The following is a 12,333-nucleotide window of genomic DNA, read 5'->3' on the forward strand; positions in this document are numbered from 1 at the left end:
AGAGTGCAGCATGGCATAAATTTAAAAAAGCACGGTGCAGAAATGTACAAAGTGACCAGGAAAACTAAGATGTGTTGTGGAAAATGCAGGAAGAAGGAGAGAGTTCCCTAAAAGAAAAGTAGAAAAAGCAGCATGTGTGCACGCACTGGAATAGGCATTTTCAATTATTTTCTGAAGTATGCAGTCTGGAGTAGACAGAGGAACTAAAGGAGAGAATAGAGACAATCCATCAAACAGACAGTCTGCAGTCTGAGCAAAAGGAAAAAAATATCAAAGAAATGGAAACTACCTCATATGAAGCCTGAGCACCTTGCTACAAGTAGATCTTAATATGCTAAAATCTGTCAAAACACACAAGGCGAACAATGGAAGCTCCTCTGTAACATGTGGAGAGACACCACACAACCCCTTTCCCATTTAACAACATCAATGCTAAGATCACTTTTCTACAATTACCAGCAGAGGTACATTCACAAATGACTTGATATTATCACATCTCCATCTTACTGCTAAATATTACCTGATCATTTCACACACGAACAACCCAGTTTTTCCTTTTATGTCTTTTAACACCAGATGTTTTTGTTTGTTTGTTTTTTTCAAAATAAAACAATGTCAAGAAGTATTGTTTTGTGCCTGAAAGCAGTTAAGAATTCAAGCAGTAGAAGGTTTTGCTTTAGTTGTAGATAAAGGAGCATTTCTCCAGTGTTTTCTTCACACAGTTCAGTTTTAGCACATTTACATTTCTTTGTCACACACGTCTTTATGGGAGTTCAGCAATGGTCAACCACTAAGACACACGGCTCTGGAGATGTAGAGGCAATGTCAAACTTTTTCCTGTTTCTTCTTTTGAATAAAAAAACATTTTCCTTAAAAACCAACAACTAAAACAACTATTTTTGTTCTGAAGTAACACTATAAACTTTTCAAGAACTTTGCTCTAGATTTCATTTCCAAAATTAATTGACTTGGGCAAATACACTAAGTGTCATGCAAGTGTAAAATAATGTGCAGAAGTTTTGGGCATCGTTTTTATCCATCCATCATTCTCCAGCATGAAAATGATCCCCAAATGATCATTTTCTTTTAAAATTTCCATTCATTCATCACCTGCTGAAAGTTACTTCCTGTTAGAGAAACAACTGACCAATCAGATCTTCTATCTTCATTAAGAATGAGGACATTATGTTCTGGAGTAACACCATACTTTAAGAATCACTCATTCTACAGCATGAAAACAATCCCAAACAGACAGGCAGAGTCATGAAGACACTATCTTTTGAGACAAGAGGAACAATGAGTCCTGCAACAGATGGTCTGGCCTCCACAGAGCCCTGATCTCAATATCATGGTGTCACTTACACGAGGAGACACTGTGAAAGTCTAAGTTCATGAAGCTATAGGAGTTTGATCACCAAGGTTGGTGGTTCAATCCCCAGCTCCTCCTGTCCATGTGTTGAATTGTCCTTTGGCACAGAAACTGAGCCACAGTTCCTCCCGATGGCCAGGCCAGCACCTTGCATGGTTGCTTGCAGCCACTGGTGTTTGAATGTATTAATGAGTAGGTGAATGAGAAACAAACTGTAAAGTATTTTGGATAAAAGCATTATATGAATGCAGCAATTCAATTTAGTTTTACTTATTTCACACTGTTAGAAATTACAGAACAGTTGTTTAGTTTATAAAATGTCAGAAAGGAGTGAAAAATATTTATCACATTTCCTTTAAATTTAATGTGAAGTCTTTAAACTTGTTTTGTCTGAACAACTTTCTCCAACCCAAAGACTAATTCAATTAATAATCACATTAGACAAAGGATACCAGAAAATTCTCACATCTCTAGGGCTGAAACTAGTTACTGTTCAGTGAGTTTGAATGGAAATAAAAAAAAAATGCGGATTTATTTTCTAAAGATCTAATTAATTGATTTAATAATCATCTAAGCTATATCGTGCTTTTTTATCTGGTTTCGTCACGAACATCAAATACAGTCTTTCCAAAACTAAAGTGAAAAGTAGACACCATGTCCAAAACAATCACTCCTCTACTGTCCTCATTAACAAACAGAACATCTGGTGTGTCTGTTGTGGTGCACTGAACACCTTATAATCAACTGCTACACCTGTTTGAACATGGCATGAAAGTGTTTCCACATCTTACAGAGGATGAAACATACTGACAAACATATGATGACCTTATGTTCCAAGTAAGAAGTCAGTAAGTTATGTTTAGCTTTGTAAAACTTACAAACACAGACACCGGGTGACAGTGTCCTGATCATGCTGGGACAAATAGAAGAGAGCAGGCAGGACTACAGAGAGATCAAGTCTGGTAGAAAGGACATATAATCTGATTTTAGCTGAAAAATGAGCAATGTCCTCATCAGGTGCAAAATTCTCAGAGGGGAGTTCAGTTACCTCCACCCGTAGTTTGAAGCCAGGCCAATATAATTTTTTTTTTTTTTTATGTTATTAATCCACGAGGGACCCGGGCGCATTAGCTGGTGTTAGCTGTTACCCTTCGGAACAACATGCAAATCAGTGGCCTAATTCTCTGGCTACAGTTTGGAAATAGCAGCTCTATTAATCAGTTTGGTAGAACCATCAATCATCAGAGCTCTTTTATAACCAAGCTGCCCAGGGTCAGCTCCACAGCCCTAATAGCATGATGTATTAATTACTAAAGTTTACCAGCAAACTTCTGATACTGCTCTCCCACCCCTCAGTTTCTCTTAAATTACTTGACATTAAGATTGTGTCTGTGTGTATAGGTGTGTGCGTGTCTATGTTCTGCTGAAGGTGATCTAATTTGTATTCTTACAGTATATGGCCTTTAAAAGCACACAAAAGCACATATTTTGGGGCATAAATGTACTGTATTATTTATTTTGTTCTTGTTTTGATGGTAATTATTCTGCTCATTGTGAAGTTTTCTAACACGACAACTGGGTCCCTGCCAATTTATTATGTTTAGAAAGAGATTTGAATTGTTTAAAGATTTGGGGCATTTGTGCTTCTTTTTTTTAACATTTTAAAGAGTTATGAAGCCTAGTGAAAGTTCAGTTAGGAAGAATACTTTATCACCTGCCTCTACTCCTTCATTCATAGCTCATCTTGACTTCTATCCATCAGTTCAAAATCTAATGTCACACTCTGGAAAGGAAAACCTTCTTTACGTAAACACTTGCTGCCATGATTAGTGTTTTTAAATGTCATTTAATTGTCTTATGAACATACACTTACTACATACATATTGCTGAGAACGTACTTCATATTTGGTTCTCACCATAGGATGCATAATGTCACATCACACATGAGGTCAGTCTTCATAGCACATTTACTTGTCTCCTATGATTCTATCTGTACAGTTCATTTTTAACTATGGCTCATATTTCTATTTATCATATAATGCAATTCTTCTTCCCAGTTTCTGCATGTCCCCATTAATTCCCAGATCATTTGCTTTTTGTTTCTTTTTAAAATAGCTGTAGGTTCATTGTTGTCGCACACTGATGCCATGCACTTAGGGTTGGAACCAATTCACATTCAATTAATTTACAGATAGTTTTCTCACCTAATTAAATAACTGTTTGGTCTATAAACAAATAACTGTCCAAAGCTCAAGGACCAACAGTCTAAAACTAAATGTTAAAAACCAGGAAAAAATAATCACATATGAAAGTGGAAACAAGTACATTATTGGCATTTTTGCTTAAAAGAACAAAGATTCTAATCAATTAATCATCAAAACTGCTGCTGAATAAATGTCTTTCCATAAACAAATTCATTGTTTGATATCATTTTTCATACCAACGGACCTCAAACTCTAATACATGTACAAACTACTCTTCAAAGTCAAAGTGTTCTGATATTCTCTGGTTTCTCTGCAAAGCATCTAAACTCTAAAGTTGTTTCCATACAGAGCCCAAGACAAGGTGAATTTGAAAGGTGAAAAAAATGGCTATATGTTGATGGCACATTTATCAAGAACAGCTTTGATATAAACTATAAATTTGTAATATGAAAACAATTGTCATTTTAAAGACAAAAATGATCTACAAAAGGTAAATACCACTTTAACTCAGAGAAAAAAAAAGGTACAAAATCTGACTTTATTTCATGCAGGATCACAAAAACCATTATGAAGGAAGTAAGGAAAGTGGAGGTATTCGTACGTCTCCATACATGCACATCCATCACAGCAGCAGCCATCAAAATGCCTGGCCAACGAATTTATTGAACATTTCACATTCGATTAATATCCTGGAAAATCTATTGAGGTGACAGTTGTGAATTTGAGGACGCTAAAAAAGAATATTTGCGTGAGTCAGAAATGCTATTTTAGGATTGTTATTATTGCCTTGTGAACAGAAATAAAATAGCTGATAGCTGATCCATCTTGTCTGGTACCAACTGTGTGTATCTGAACTATAATGTCCTCTAGTAATGCAGGGACACATTGGTTTGAGCGGTCTGGGGGAGGGCGAACATGTTGGAGGGGTCAGCAGCATCAATCAGCACATAATCTGAGAAGACACACTGTCAATGACAAAAGAGAAATAAACAAGACCGCCAAGATAATACAGCAAATACACCAATAAACTGAAACAACAGCAGAACTCTGTGATGAATCTGTTCAGCTCATTATTCTGCAGCTACACCACGAATCAAACATTAGTGGACACTGTCAGTGTAGAAGGCAATTTATGACTGTAGTAATTGTGACCTAAAAGACAGAAGGGTGACAGAAATAAAGAGCTGGAGAGGTCATAAGAACAAAGAAAAGGGAAAAATGAAAGCTAAACTAACCTGAGGGGACATGCAACCTTCACCAGTTCTATTTAAAACAGACAGACAGCAGCTGCTGCTGTTTAGTCAGTAGAAGTGAGAACATGGTCACCATTCACTAATGGCTCTTTACATGTGGATGTACATTTGCTATACATGAGACAGGAGTTTCTCCTTAACGTTATCTTTATTTACAACCATCATTTGCTACTATATATTTTGGACTAAATGTATTGCCTCCCAGATTTTTTATTTTAAATCAACAAAACATTTACATCAAACAGATCAGTATCAAGCAAAATGTTCACTGACAAAATGATTAATTTGTTTTTGCTTGACACAAAGGGTTAACAGATATCTACCTATGTCAGCCATACATTAGATAGGTGTATTTGAGTGTGATCAGGCCACATCATGCTTTAATGATATTTCCCTTAATAACTGTTTTTATATTATTCAAACTGTGTATATGATTGTGGCTTAACTGAACATGTTACTGAAGAAAAAAAAAATATTCTCCAACTTCTGACTATGGTAAAATGAAATGAATGTAATTAAGTGAATAACTTTCTTCCAGCACAAAGGGATCCTGTGATAACAATATGAGGTAAACTGACAGTTAATTAAGGCAAATAAAACAACTTTGGTTAAAAATAGAATTAAAGTTCTGATGAGTATTTACAGCTTTGGTTACTAGTAAAATAAAAGAATTTAATTGAAGGGTAAAACATTGGTCATAGCTAAATGAGAGAAACTTTCTGTGAAAATGAAAGCTTCACTCCCAGAAGAAAACCTCTTTGCCTGAGTTGACAACTTCACCCACAAGTAAGATTAAAGTAGCACTGCCACTCAATTCCAAAACTTACGTGAGAGGAGGATATCTTCATGTAACTGAAATGAGCAAAAAATATTACCTGAGAGAAATTGTCCTATCTCCATATTTAAAGCAACAAGGGAGCAAGAGATTTATGCACAAAGGTTCTCGAATCTGGACGCTGCCCAGTACAACCAGCTTCAAATTGTTGGCAGCCGAGCAGCTCTGCTGAGGTGCGGATTAAATGTCTTGCATGAATGCACACTCATATTGCAAAAATTGTGCCGGAAGTGACCCATTTCCCCACTCAGCTTTCCCCAACTGGAAAGAATCTGAACCAGTGACTTTCCGTTCTTAAGATCACATGTCTAGACTCCAGATCTCTGCTCCTCATTATCAATCTGCAATCGATCGTCTCGAACAAGCAGGTGTTCGAAACAGACTGGATTCAGCAGAGCAGATGGATAAACATGGTGGCCGCCTGAACCTTCCCACTGTGCTGTATTTTCTGCGTCTTCCACTCAAACTGAGCAGGAGAGAGTGGATGTTGACTTTCAGACGTACTGAAGCGTGGAATGAGTATAAAAGAAAGTAATGATGTCCACAGGGCAGTTATCTTTGAGCTCTGCATCCAGAGGATAAAGTGGCCAAACACTTTTGGTGAAAGAGCATAAATTAAGATACAGGTCAAATGTAAAAATTTGTAATTACTTGTGTTAACTTAAGCCACACACAACCAGTGTTGGACTGTAATAAGTGTGGAGTTATCAAACATTTTCCCATTCCTCAAAGTGTTTCTCTGCTATGTACAGCCTTACAAAAAATGAAGAAAAAAAAATCAAACGACTGACACTCGAGTTCCACAACTCCAGAGTGTGTTTGTTTACATCAATATATGCAAACTGTGTCCCAAAAGAGAACCGTGTACCCAAATAACCTCCCTCCTTTGCCAGATCCAGGCACACTGAGCTTAAGACTAATCTAATAAAAGCTGACTCTGTCATTAAACAATAATCAAATACCTTTTCAGTCAATGCTTCCAAATGATTTAAGTCTCTGAAAATTGGAAGAGATATATCCTTGGCAGAGCTTCCTATCTCATATTTGCAAGTGTGGTTGGCAGCTCTGAATGTGCAGTGATAGCAGTCATCCTTAAAGTGATCCCACTGCACAAAGTCTTTGAGGTTGTGGGCCTTATGAAAGGAATGTATTTATGCCACAATGATTGTGAAGTTGACACTGCCAAGTGTTGGAAAAACTGCAAGCTCCCAACCAGCATCGACCCATTGTGAAGTTTTCTAACACGACAACTGGGTCCCCTGCCAATTTATTATGTTTAGAAAGAGATTTGAATTGTTTAAAGATTTGGGGGCATTTGTGCTTCTTTTTTTTTTAACATTTTAAAGAGTTATGAAGCCTAGTGAAAGTTCAGTTAGGAAGAATACTTTATCACCCTGCCTCTACTCCTTCATTCATAGCTCATCTTGACTTCTATCCATCAGTTCAAAATCTAATGTCACACTCTGGAAAGGAAAACCTTCTTTACGTAAACACTTGCTGCCATGATTAGTGTTTTTAAATGTCATTTAATTGTCTTATGAACATACACTTACTACATACATATTGCTGAGAACGTACTTCATATTTGGTTCTCACCATAGGATGCATAATGTCACATCACCACATGAGGGTCAGTCTTCATAGCAACAAGAGCTCAAATTTAAGTTGGAAAAAAAAGTTAAGATGAATCTAGGATATACAAGGGTATAAATGTGATTTTCATAACATAAGTTAGCATTGATTATACCCTGTCATAGTAGTGGTGCACGCTGGGAGTTCTGTCAGGTGTCACTGTTAACTTTACCACAACACAGTGGGGTGTATGTGTCATACACGTGTGTGTGTGTGTGTGTGTGTGTGTGTGTGTGTGTGTGTGCGTGTGTATGCGTGCTGCTACAACCACTGTGGAACAGATGGTGTTTTTGCTCACAAATTGGCTGTCATGAAAATGGCGGGTGAGATAACAGCAATTCAATTTGCTGATTATTTATTAAAATATGGAAGGCAGAATTTAGGCTGAGCTGTTTAAGATACAAACAGAACATCATCAACCTTTGTTCTAACATGTTCTTTATTACGTCTATGTTTAGACCATGACATAGATTGCTATTCTGTTTAAATGTTTTCTTTTACACATTTGTTTTCATCAAGGCAGGAATGGTAGAGATGGTAGACAAGGCTGAAGAGGAAAGTAGCATACTGCAGCACATGCTGCTTTACATTACTCATTTGCATCTTATGGACATGTAGTGTTCATTCCTGAAAACATACACAACTAACAGTAACTGATCTTTCCTTCTTAAACAGACTAAATCTAAAAAGGTTTATCTAGAGTATGAATGCTGTCAAATGCACTCAATCAAGGTATCTGTTCTTCTTTTACAGGCTTTTGGTTTTTCCTCTTATTTAAAAATTTGTCTCAGTTCACAGTAAATTGTTTTGGCCTATAAAAACTGCTCACATCAGATAAGCTTCATTCAGCGGACAAAAGATTGTTGAACTTAGTGTCATTATTTAACCGCAGAATGATAAAAGCAGCCTTTTAAATGAGAAACAGTGTATTTTATGGGCCATCCTCTCTGGTATAAATCCTATAAATCTGTTGAGCCAATCCCAAAAAACATGCTGCTCTGTGTAAAACTGCCAACTGCTCAAGTGTGTTGTGTCCTCAAATTAACAGTGTCTATTGATTATATGTGTATATGCTGGTCTTCACAATGTCTCTGTAACTAAGACATTTATATTACATAGTATTGAGACAAGGCAGCTAATTTGCAGTAGAACATTGTGCAGAAATTGATAAAAACATAAACTTAACATTGATTTTCTCTCTCAAACTAATAAAAATGCACTAATAAACATCAAAAAATACCACAGCTGCAACTTCTGCAGAGATAGCAAACAGCAAATATTGCCAATGCACTGTTGCCATCATCTTGGATTATTTATGTCCTGAAATCATTTCAACAACAGATTTCAACAATGGGGACTCTGTGTTGGGTGGAGCAAAGGCTTTGTATGGGACTCAGACTGAGGGCACTTCCTTTGTCTGCCATTAAATAAATAACAGATTTAAGTGTCTGTGCCGCTCTGTCTTTATATGTTTGTCTATGCATGGTAATATATACAGCAGCAGTACTGAGTATGGCTGAAAGATGAGAAGACAAATTATCTGCTGCAGCATCAGAGGCTGATAAAAACAGGCACACAGATCAGTCACAGTCAAGACCGATACCAAAACTCACAAAGTATCATCTACCATGTCACCAAGTATGTCCACGTCTGTCTTTTCTCCATTTGCCAAGGTCTCCAAAATAACTACTGAAACCCACTCAAGCTTTAGTATGTTTATTACCAATATGGTAATTTATACAGCCTTTTTCTGGTTATATCAATCACTCAAAGTGCTTTACATTACAGGTCACATTCACACACACATACAGCGCTCCATCACTGCTGCCAATCTGGGGCTCAGTATCTTGCTTAAGGATACTTTGGCACACTGACTGGAGAAGCAGGAGACTGAACCACTAACCAAGTAGTGGGCGATCTGCTCCATCTCCTGAACCATATTCGCCCACATGTATCACAATATATCACATGTATCCACTAAAAAAAATCAACATTCAATATATTATAACTAATCTGTAGGAATGGGAGGTCATTCATTCATTCATTAGCGGGCAGAAATCAGAATAAACAACAGAGGTATTACACAGTAAAAAACACATCACCTGCTGTTATTCAACAGTGGTATTTCCAACACTGCCTGGTTTATTAAGAGCTATTATTTAAATGTGGTAAGAGCTCAGTGTGCCAACCAGAATGACATTAAAGCCATTTTATCCATCTGGGAGGGAGACGCATTAACCTTAAACTGATATTTAAATGTCAAGACAGTATATGTGTGTGTACCAGAAGCATATAGAGAGTGTAATTCAATAAGGGTCTACCCTTTCCAGCTGCATATTATATCAGATTATGCAGTCAGAGATGACTGATTGCTGGGGCCAATGTTTTCATCAATTAAGCCAAATTACCAAACAGCTCCAGTAGTACACAACCTCAACCTTCTCAATTATTCAGCGATGTTGTGTGTCTCACAGGTAAAGACGAGATTTTTCAACTGCCAGGCAAAGTGTGTTTGGTAAGAATGTGTGTGAGTAAAAAAAGAGAGAGAGAGAGAGAGAGAGAGAGAGAGAGAGAGAGATAGAGAGAGAGAGACTGTGAGTGTGTGTGGATGTTAACATGATGTTTGAACGTGAGCGCAAATGTAAATGTGAACATGTAAACAAAGGAGTGCAGCTCTGCTTCCTGCAAGTGAAAAACATAACATGAATTCAAGTCATTTTTATCCTCTAGAGATTTAGAGAGGACATTTGGTTTCAACTACTGCAGCTCCTGTTCAGCTCCAAGACTCACTACTGCACTGTACTCTCTATTTATTTATTTAGACAATTTACAGTTTATGTATTAAATTGTGGTTAATCCTTTATCTGTAAAAAATAAGAGCATTTTTAATATTTCACTCTGGTATTTTTAGAGTTGCAAATAACAATGATTTGCATTGCCAATTTGGCATTTGGTCCCCAGGTGACATCTTCAAATGTCTCGTTTTGCAAAACCAAGAGTCCAAAATCCAAAGATATTCAGTTTACCATGGTAGAAAATGAATAAAATCAGATGATATTTGCAATCTTGAGCTGGATTTTTTTCTTTTTTCCTTAAAAAAAGACTTCAAATTAATGAATCGATAAGCGAAGTAGTTACCAAATAATTTTCTGTTACCCAACTTCTTCATTGTTGCAGGTCTAGGAGTTATTGGAACGTTTTTTGTCCTCATATCTCTTATTATTTTTCTTTGCTGCCTTAGGAAGTCTTATTTGCTCTACTGTATTTTTAGTATTATGATATTTCATTACTTTTATTATAATCCTTTTCGTGCTATGGTTGTTATTTCAAGTATGTGCCACAAGAGCAGTTGGCAGGATTCCTGTGTGTGCGCTCATGTGAGTGAGTACAGGTCCAGATGAGTCGTCCTGACTCCTACAGTCAGTGAAGCCAGCTGGACCTCCAGATGGTCACTGGGAGTCGTGGGAGCAGAGCAGGTTAAAAGTCCAAATGCTGAACCTACGCTGGTTTGTGGGACTGTTTGTTTACCTCACTCTGTCAAAAACGACAAATTACTGACTGTATTGACATCCATCTTAATAATCAGGTAAAATGATTCATTCACTGCAAATGCACTGACAGGGTGACAAGGCAGTGGGTCCTGGTTGGACTTGGCTCTGTCTGTGTGTGTGGACTTCTAAATGGATGCATCGACTTGTTGACTTTTAGTGGGCAGCTCTATAGAAGTGATAACTCCAGGTGCCTCAGACTCAACAAAAACAAAACTTCAACCCACATGAACAGAATATACTGTATAAATACATGGGCAATTGGCACTAGGTTGTATCCACAGCTAGCCGTTTTGTTTTGCAGTTTTCAGTCAGTCAGGCAGTTTGGTTTAAAGTATATATGTATCTGTTAAGTTGTATGAAATTGCAAAAAAACAAAAGAAACATCATAAGAAGTTAAAAAAGTAACTTAACACTAGCTTGTATGTTGTATCTCTGACCACCCCAAGATAGATACACGTCTACATCACTGTAGCAATGTAAGAAGTTAAAGCACTGCAGGTTGGCAAAAACAAGCTTTTCAGCTGCTGTTAGGCAGTCTCAATAGTCTCAATTATATCATTTGTCCACCACAGAGCACTGATAACTGTAAAATGTCCCATCTAGTACATGTAAAAATCCTTACAAAAATGATTTTAAAACTCAGTATCAGCCTAAAAACTCTAGGACTGCTCTGGCTATAAAGTTAAATGCACTCACAGTGGCCAACTTGTCAACAGAATGATGTGAAATCACACACAGACTCAACACAGCTGTTGTATTATTGAACCCATGCTTTTAGATTACACTATGTTCTGCAGAAGCACAATGACACGGACTGTGGTTCAAACAGACCTCCCAGCATTCCCTGGAATAAACTGGCAGTCACTTGTGGAAAGGCGACAGTGGCCAAAAATCCAAATCACACTACGCTGCACCAAATGCCTGGAATGCCTGGAGTCATTCAGCCTGTTTATCCAAACATCTTATCTCATTAAAGAATGTCATTTAGGATTCTGTCATTACAGGACAGGGCCTAAGTGCAGTTGGGATTAAAATCTTATCTTTTCCAAGGTTAAGATGTCAGATCTTGCAAAAAAATCTCTTCAGTTCAGAAAATCCCGAATTACTTCTCTAAAAATAGGACATCATCTAACACATAAAAAACTGCAGGAGTTTTTAACATCCATTAGGAACACTCCCATGCTGAGATCTCAAGGTAGACGCCTTGAGCAAGTGTAGACACTGTGTGACACACAGCATAACACCTGCTATCAGAGGAACTCCATGAGGCATACATGAGTTCCTATTTATAATATTCGTGGCAAGGATAACAGGAGTTTATTTTTATTTGTTTTGGCATCCTCGTCTCTGCACTTGTCTGGTTTTGGTACATGTTTAAGTGCAAAGCTCAAACTTTCCATTCAAGGTCAATACCAGGATTGTATTTGTAGTTTGTAATACTAACTGATTTTTGCAATGACAGGAGGTCTCTGTGAGGTCCCCTTCCACG

This window comes from Lates calcarifer, linkage group LG7_1 (genome assembly GCF_001640805.2).
Source record: "Lates calcarifer isolate ASB-BC8 linkage group LG7_1, TLL_Latcal_v3, whole genome shotgun sequence".
NCBI lineage: Eukaryota > Metazoa > Chordata > Actinopteri > Centropomidae > Lates > Lates calcarifer.